This window comes from Lactuca virosa, chromosome 5 (assembly GCF_052849685.1).
Source record: "Lactuca virosa cultivar CGN04683 chromosome 5, Lactuca_virosa_CGN04683_v6, whole genome shotgun sequence".
NCBI classification, from domain to species: Eukaryota; Viridiplantae; Streptophyta; class Magnoliopsida; order Asterales; family Asteraceae; genus Lactuca; species Lactuca virosa.
In genome coordinates this window covers 392,581,831-392,590,270 of record NC_136430.1, presented here as the reverse complement: position 1 = coordinate 392,590,270, position 8,440 = coordinate 392,581,831, and positions in this window count along the sequence as shown.

The window sequence follows — 8,440 nt, the reverse complement described above, 5'->3', positions numbered from 1 at the left end:
ATTTGTAAAAAAGTATTTACTAAATGAAGGTAGTTTCAAAAATATTTACCAAAAGATTGTAAATTTAATTTTATTAATTTAAAAAAGATAAACACAAAACTGATGTCCCTAGCGACTCTCCTTCACACCGTGACACCACTTATGTTTTCTCCCTCCTCGTTTTCTTCTCTGCCGGAATCATTTTTACTGTCAAACCAGAGGAAACTTTGAGATGGATCCCAGGGTCGGGACCGATGGTGGTAATGCTTCTTATAGCAACAGAATCGTTGGTTATCAAGGAAAAAGAAATTTTTCTATATCAAAAAAAGAGTCTTCCATTAATTGTATGCATCATGAAGTCAAAGATTGTGGGTGTTCAAATATGAACTTATTCTATTTTTCATGATGTGATCGAGACCATATCCAGACTTCTAGAGACTTAAATGATCACAGATCATGTTAGAATAAATCAGCATTCCTGGATGGGTTAAGATTACATGCATTATTTCAAAATCTCTTCAAGAACACATTGTTTACGACGAAATGAAGACACTAAGCAATAATTGCAAGGAAAACGTAATATTTTCTTCTTTCCCTGATTGAGTTTTTAGAAGCAAAATCTTGTGTTAATCAATAAAAAACGTCTCAATGGCATTGTTGGATTCATGCTTCTTCACAAGTTTTTGAAACATTATATGTAGGTTGTGAAAACGTCACAGTGCTAAACAAGAACAGATAACATTAGAGTTTCGTCGGCTTTATCCATAAACTGAACAAGGGATGGGTTTGTGTCGATGATGAGTGTTTAGTCGGAAATATCCAGAAAACGAAAGGAGGGATGGTTTCTCCTTTGGATCGATAGGCAACAATTTATACAGGGAAGGGTCGGGAGTTCACAGGTGAAGTCAGACTGTTTCTTCTCTGGATGACCTATGGCATAATACGTACTCAAAAGAAGGGGGTGAACTATCAAGAACTATGGTGTCGATTTTCTTAATTAATATGTCCTGCAGGATCCGAATCCACCTCAATGTTCCCTCTGGTCTAAAACCTAATTAGAATAAGAAAGACAAAAAGGAGAGAGAAGACGCAAGAAGAAGTAGCGTGAAAGCCAGAGAGGAGTCACGTATTTTGTGCTTATTTATTAATATTTTTTAATATTTAATTTTAAAAAACTAAATTGTACAATCTTTTTTTTTTAGAACAGCAAATCTACACTACTCCTAAATTACACCTAATACCACCTATGTCTCCAATGAGACTTGAACCCTCAACCTCTAAGAGGGAGGGCAACACCCGGTACCGCTGAGCTAGAAGCCCTTTGGTAATTGTACAATCTTTTAGTAAATAAATTTAAAACTACTATGATTTAGTAAATAGTTTTTACAAACACCATTATTTAGTTAAAAACTCGATCAGCAGGACCACAAAACGGTCAAAACCTCATTACAAGACCATATGGAGCAGCTAATGCCTAAAAAAATGGTAAATAACACGATCTGATCAGTTAATGCATACAATTCTAGTCAATAGATGGAGATGAGTAACTACACAATTTAATTTCTTATTTTATTTATGGATATGAGACGGATGCTTGTGATTTATGCATATACGAACTGGGATAATATTACTGAAGATGAGGAGTATTAATACTGAATCGAAGGGTTAATAATGGTGATTTGAGAATTATTTGTTATTTCTTCAAGGTAAGAGACAAAAAGGGTAAAGGTGTAATTTATGCAAATAATGGAGTGGGTATTTCTTGGATATTTGGAGTTTCACTAGGAAGTATAATATCCTAAACCTATATTTTGTCAAATTTTGGCACTTAGTGAGACATTTCGTCAAATTATCGAGTGAGTTGTGATTTATTACATGTTGGAAGTATGAGATTTTTATTCTAAGCATATATGGGTATTTGTATGCATTATAGTATATTAACTTGCATATTTGAAGATCGCGTGTGTGTTTTTCTGTGCTTGTAATCCTTGAATCAGGGATGAAATTGGGGATGTTGAATTAATGGGTCAAGATAATAATAATATAAAACTGATAAGATGCATGATTTTTTGTTTGATTAATTGACGCATGAGATACAAAATGATGGTAAATGATCTGGTTAAGTTCGGAAAGATTAAAAAAAACAATCGAGTCGTGTGCATCGACAATATGTTGGTGTCGCGCCACATTAAAGTATGTATATAGTTAGGTATCCGATGTTTATTTTATAGAATCGATCTAATATAATTATCTATTGGATTTTAAACATTGTCAAGTGATCTAATCGAACTTAATTTGTTCAACCTAGTATAGTTGTCCACATATCTAATTGGAATATTGGATGATTTGGATCAATCCGATAGTGATTCGTATCTACGACCTCCTCTTGGTTTTGCTTCGCCCCTTCTTTCCGAGAGCCCCTCTAGCATCAAGGCGGTGCAACAATAGTAGAAGTTGGAGATGCAACACTTCAGCCTGATCCACAGTAGGTATTGGTAAGTGTTCCCTTGCTGCTCTATCTCTAGATCTGTCTCAATCGGTCTGTCGCAAACAACGATCCAAGAAAGAGGAGTTCAAGGTCCCATTGAGACTTCTCCCCTTGGGCAGGATCTTCCAACCTTTCATTCATTTCTTGATCCATCAACCAGGGAGCAAAACCCTTCATCTTTCTCTTTTTGCTACTAATAACTGGGCTTCCCTTCACCACAAGATGCAAAAGATTGTAAATTTAATTTGTATCCAAGTTTCATCCAATTTTACAACCAATAAAAATATCATCAATAGCTTAAAAACATGCATTTCAAAAATACACGTTAAATATTCAATAAAATAAATATGATAACAATCTATAATATCAAAAGCTTAAATGCGACTTGCAATGGATAAATAGGAGAAGTGACTGGGTGTTAAGACACCATGATTAGACTTTAGAGGTCACGAGACATTATTATCAGATTTCAGTTGTAACTGAATTTATTTTGTAAATATATAAGTATTAAATTGGATATCCATTTTTAGATATTGGAATTTTGGAACCAACCCAATATGATTTATTATTAACATAAATTCATTTTGGGCCACAATTACAAATGTCGAATCATTCCAACAACATTGAGAAAAGAATTTGATTTCAAGTGGTCATGAAAACTTGGTAGATATTGAAAAGTAAAGACGGTTATTTAGTATACATTCGTGTTTACTTAACCATTTGGGTTGTAATAAATTGGTAAGTCATCTCAAAAGATGTGGTAAGTAAGTCATTGACATATATTTTAAATACTGACATTACTCAACTCATATGACCAAGAATGTTTGTTTGTAGTGACTCTAAGACACATGTGTAACATCTTAAAAATCACAATAAATTTTAACTTTTCAAAAACAACAATTCAATCACAAAACCAGTGTTTCAAAAGTAGTTTTCAATAATCAGAGTGTCCCAAAAATCCAGATAACATAAAACTTAAGGATGTGCACGATCACACCTTCACCTTGTCACGGTCCTCAGAAGTACCTAAAACTATAAGCCAACGTATAATGAGTTCCTCCAAAGTACTGCCGCATAACATAACAACAACAACATGCATACAGAGCCTTCAGCATGACCTGACTGCCTCACCGGGCCTTCAGCCTATCCGGACCGCTCTCTGGGCCTTCGTCCTGACTGGACCGTCTTGCAGGCCTTCAGTCTATCCGAACCGCCCTGGGTGTCTTGGCCTTTAGTCTATCAGTTGGTCCGCCTCAACCCAGTAAACTATAACATATCGATATAAACATTATCAATTAATAACAACAAACAAAGGTAGTCCTACTGATCTACCGGGCTAATCACAAAACCAATAACCACATATCTCCACATAACAACATGCAACAAATCAGGATATCTAATCCAATGGACCGGCCTTGGTGCATTCGACCCATAAGTACAGTGAGGAAAACTCACCTCAATCAGAAGATAGCAAATCCCACACCCACATCTGTTGCATAACGGCTCCCCATGTTGAACACAATCAATACCGACCCTAGTTACTTTCTAAGGTTAAGCCCACAATCATGAGGCCCAATAATGGCCCAAGCCCAAACTAGGCCCACTAATGGCCCAACCCATCTAGAGAACCCTAAGGCCTAAATATTCCAAAATGGCCTCCAGTCAATGGTCCAAACTCCAACAGCTGATCCTCACGCCGTGACCAGCTCGTGGTCACGTCGTGAGCATCAACTCGACCCAGACCCAACTCAGCGGGTCAACTCATCTCATCAGTTCGATTCCAATCATTATCACGCCGTGACTTTTCCTCGAGTCACGTCGTGACCTAATCCAGACAAAATAGTCAGGGTGGTAAGAATCCTCAGGATGTGACAGGATTAATCCTCACATCGTGAGCGCTACACTAACCATCTTTGGAGCATTAAGCTCTTATTCCTTACAGCCATAACTTGGGACTTTCCAAAGGGTCTTCCTTCATCCGAAGGATGATAAAAATTATAGCTTTTTAGTCATGCATGTCCAATGCATGAATCAAACACTCACTAGGTCAAAAGAGGAAAAATGAGATCTAGACTCATGCTTGGAGTCTCAAACTATACCAAAACTCAGATCCAAGGACTATATCACAGAGAATGACTCAATGATCCATAAAGTTGCCAACTTTATGGATTCCATGCATACAGTCCATCACAGTTATGTAAAAAGGAGCTTAGAACTTAGATCTAGCATGTAAGAGGTAAAAAGTTCAGAGCTTTATGACTTACAATGGTCCACAAGCTCAAGAAGAAGGTAAGGTAGAAGCTGGAATGCCAAGAAGTTGCTCCACCAAGGTCTTCTTCTCCTTCAAGGAGTCAAAACCACAAAATAATGCTTCAAGGATCACAAAAATGGCTAAGGACTTCAAGTCGGACGCGATTAGGGTTTCCAGAAGGCAAGAGAGTGAATGAAGATAAGTATGTGCAACCCTAGCCCTCTCATTCCATTAAATACCCGAAATATTAGGGTTTTGGTCATTAGCCCGTTCTCACGTCGTGAGCATTCCAAGTCTCACACCGTGAGGCTAAAAAACATGGTTCAATCTGGTTAATGGCCACTCATGACGTGACTACCATGTCTCACGTCGTGACCCTCATCCAAAGTCTATAATTTAATAAATAAATACCTCCAAGACCCGGGTGTTACAATTCTCCCCCACTTGAACTAGACTTCGTCCTCGAAGTCTGCTGCTGCGAACAACTCTGGGTAATGCTCCCACATCTCGGACTCGGGTTCCCATGTCCATTCGGAACCCTTCTGATGCTGCCACTGAACCTTGACCAAAGATACCACCTTGTTGTGCAAGGCCTTCATCTTCCGATCGAAAATCGCCACTGGTCTCTCAATATAATTCAGACGATCATCAACTTGAACATCATCCAAAGGAATAATCGCTGAATCATCAACCACACACTTCCGCAACTACGAAACATGGAAGGTGTTGTGAATCTGACTGAGCTCCTTAGGAAAATCCAACGTATAAGCTACCTTGCCAACCCTGGAAATCACCTGAAATGGCCCGATATACCGGGGACCCAATTTTACCCTCTTCCTGAAGCATATTACACCCTTCAAGGGTGATACCTTCAATAAAACCATGTCACCGACCTAAAACTCCAACTCAGATCGACATTTGTTGGCATAACTCTTCTGCCGACTCTAAGTTGTATGCAACCTCTGCCTAATCTGCTAGATGAGCTCTAAAGTCTGAAGGACCACCTCAGTCCTTCCCAATACTTTATGACCAATCTCTCCCTAACATACTGGGGTACGACACTTCCTCCCATAAAGAAGCTCGAAAGGCGGAATACTGATACTGGAGTGATAGTTGTTATTGTAAGAAAACTTAGCTAAGGGAAGGTAGGAGTTCCAGCTCCCACCAAAGTCTATGAAACAGGCTCTCAACTGTCCTCATGTGTCTGAATGGTCTGCTCACTCTGACCGTCAGTCTACGGATGATAAGTAGTGATAAGATGCAACATCGTACCCAGTTCCTCGTGGAACGTCTGCCAAAAAAGAGATGTGAACCGCACATCTCGATCAGATACACTGGAGACTAGAATAGCATGTCGAGCAACAACCTCGCACACATACAAATTGACCAATTTCTTGGCCGAAGACCCCTCTCGAATGACTATAAAGTGGGCGATCTTGGTCAGACGGTCCACAATAACCCATATCGTGTCGAATTCCTTAGCCGTTCGAGACAACTTGGTGTTGAAATCCATAGTGATATGTTCCCATATCCACATGGGAACCTCCAATGGCTGTAGCTTGCCATGCGGCCTATGGTGCTTGAACTTGACCATCCAACATGTTGAGAACCTCTCAACATACCAGGATATCTCTCTCTTCATGCATGGCCACTGATAACTAAGCCTCAAATCCTGATACATCTTGGTGGCTCTTGGGTGTATCGAAAACCTGGACTTGTGCGCCTCCTCCGGCACAGTCTGCCTGACCCCACCAAAATCTGGCACCCAAACCCATCCATACCGGATCAATAATCCCCGACTGTCAGTAGCGCACATGTCAACCTCACCCCTAAGTCTCTTATGTTTCCAATTCTCCTTCTTGACTCCCTCGGCCTGAGCCTCCCTAATCAGGTCAAGAAGCAGAGAATCAATCGAAATTCTCATACACAAACTCTCAATGGAAGCACCAGCTGTCTTACGGCTCAAGGCGTCAGTGACCACATTCACTTTCCCAGGGTAATACAGAATCTCACAGTCACAATCCTTGACCATGTCAAGTCACCCATGATGTATCATATTCAGGTTCGGCTTATCCATGAGATATCTCAAACTCTTGTGATCCGCGTAAATAGTATACCAGATCCCATACAAGTAATGCCGCCAAATCTTGAAAGCAAACACTACTGCTCCCAATTCCAAATCGTGAGTCGGATAATGGACCTCATGAGGCTTCAGCTATCGAGAAGCATAAGCAATAACCCTCCCACTCTGCATAAGCACCGCTCCCAGACCGGTGATGGATGCATAACAAACTACCACAAAGTCCTCAACACCCACAGGGAGGGTCAACACTGGTGCTTCACACAACTTCTGCCTCAATGTCTCAAATGCAACCTGGTGCTCTGGCCCCCAACAGAAATCTACGCCCTTCCTTGTCAGACGAGTGAGGGGTACTGCAATCTTGGAGAAGTCCTGAATAAATCTCTGATAAGAAACTCCTGATCTTCAAAGGAGACTTCGGGACCTCACACTGCATAACTGGTGGTTGTCGAGGCCACCAAAATAAATAACCATAAATCTTATACACTAAAATAGTGTATATTGGTAAAGGGGTCGAATCCGCAGAGATTGGTTCAATTTTATAACTCTATAAAAAATCTATTTTTAAAAATACTTGTAATTGACAATAAAAGTAAAAAATGGAGGTTTTGGTCTTTTGAAATACTTGAAATAAACTAGAATTAAACTAAGATTTAAATAGACAATTTCAACAAAAACAAGGGTTTGATGTAAAATCAATAAGAGAAAGATGGTTTACTTAAGGTTTCCTCACTTGAACATTTGATGAACATATCATTAGAATCCAATGGTGCAATAGTTATTTTAAATCCTTGATTTAGCTTTAGTAATCTAAGAAGCTTTAGATTACCTAGAGTTTTCTTAGTTGTTGAAATAGTTAGAAAATCTCATAACAATTTCCTTAGTCAAAGTCACAATTTCCATTAAGCACGTAATTAGTGAAAGTCAACTAGCATTAAGAACCAAAAAGTCACCAAATCCAAGAGGAGTCAAATGCTTTCACTTCCATGGTGGAGAAAATATTTTTATGATTGTGTGAAGTAAAACTAACACAAAAATCACTTGTTGCTTGCTAATTTGAGGATCCTTTACTTAATCAAGAAATTAGCCAACTAATCACCACAAGCACATTTAAACTCATGAATAAAAACATACAAGTAGTAATAAGATGTTAAAAACACAAAACATTCTCATAAATATTCAAGAACAAGTTCATGGAGTCTTCAACATTCAACAAACATTCAAATGATTTCAGCAAAGTCAACCAAGTTTAGTCTAGCCTAACATGGCTAAACACAAGAAAACAAAGTAAGGATAGATTGTTCCAAACATTTGAAAAGATTCAAGAGCAAAAAGATGAAGTTCTTGAGGTGTTCTTGGTCTTCGAAATGCTCCAAAATCTCCACAGAATCCTCTCAAATTAGGATGTGCAAAAATACCAAAAGAATCCGACCAAAGTTCCTCAAATAGAAGCCAAAACTGAAATCACGAAATTGCCCTTGCAGGAACTCATGCGGGCCGCGTGGAATTCTTGTGCAGGCCGCGTGACGCGACGAAGAATTGGCCATTTTCATTTGTTGGGCATGCACTGTTTTAGCCCACTGATCCAATTCTTCTTAATTAGATGGTAGCCCACAAATCTTCAAGTTTTCTTCAATTTGAG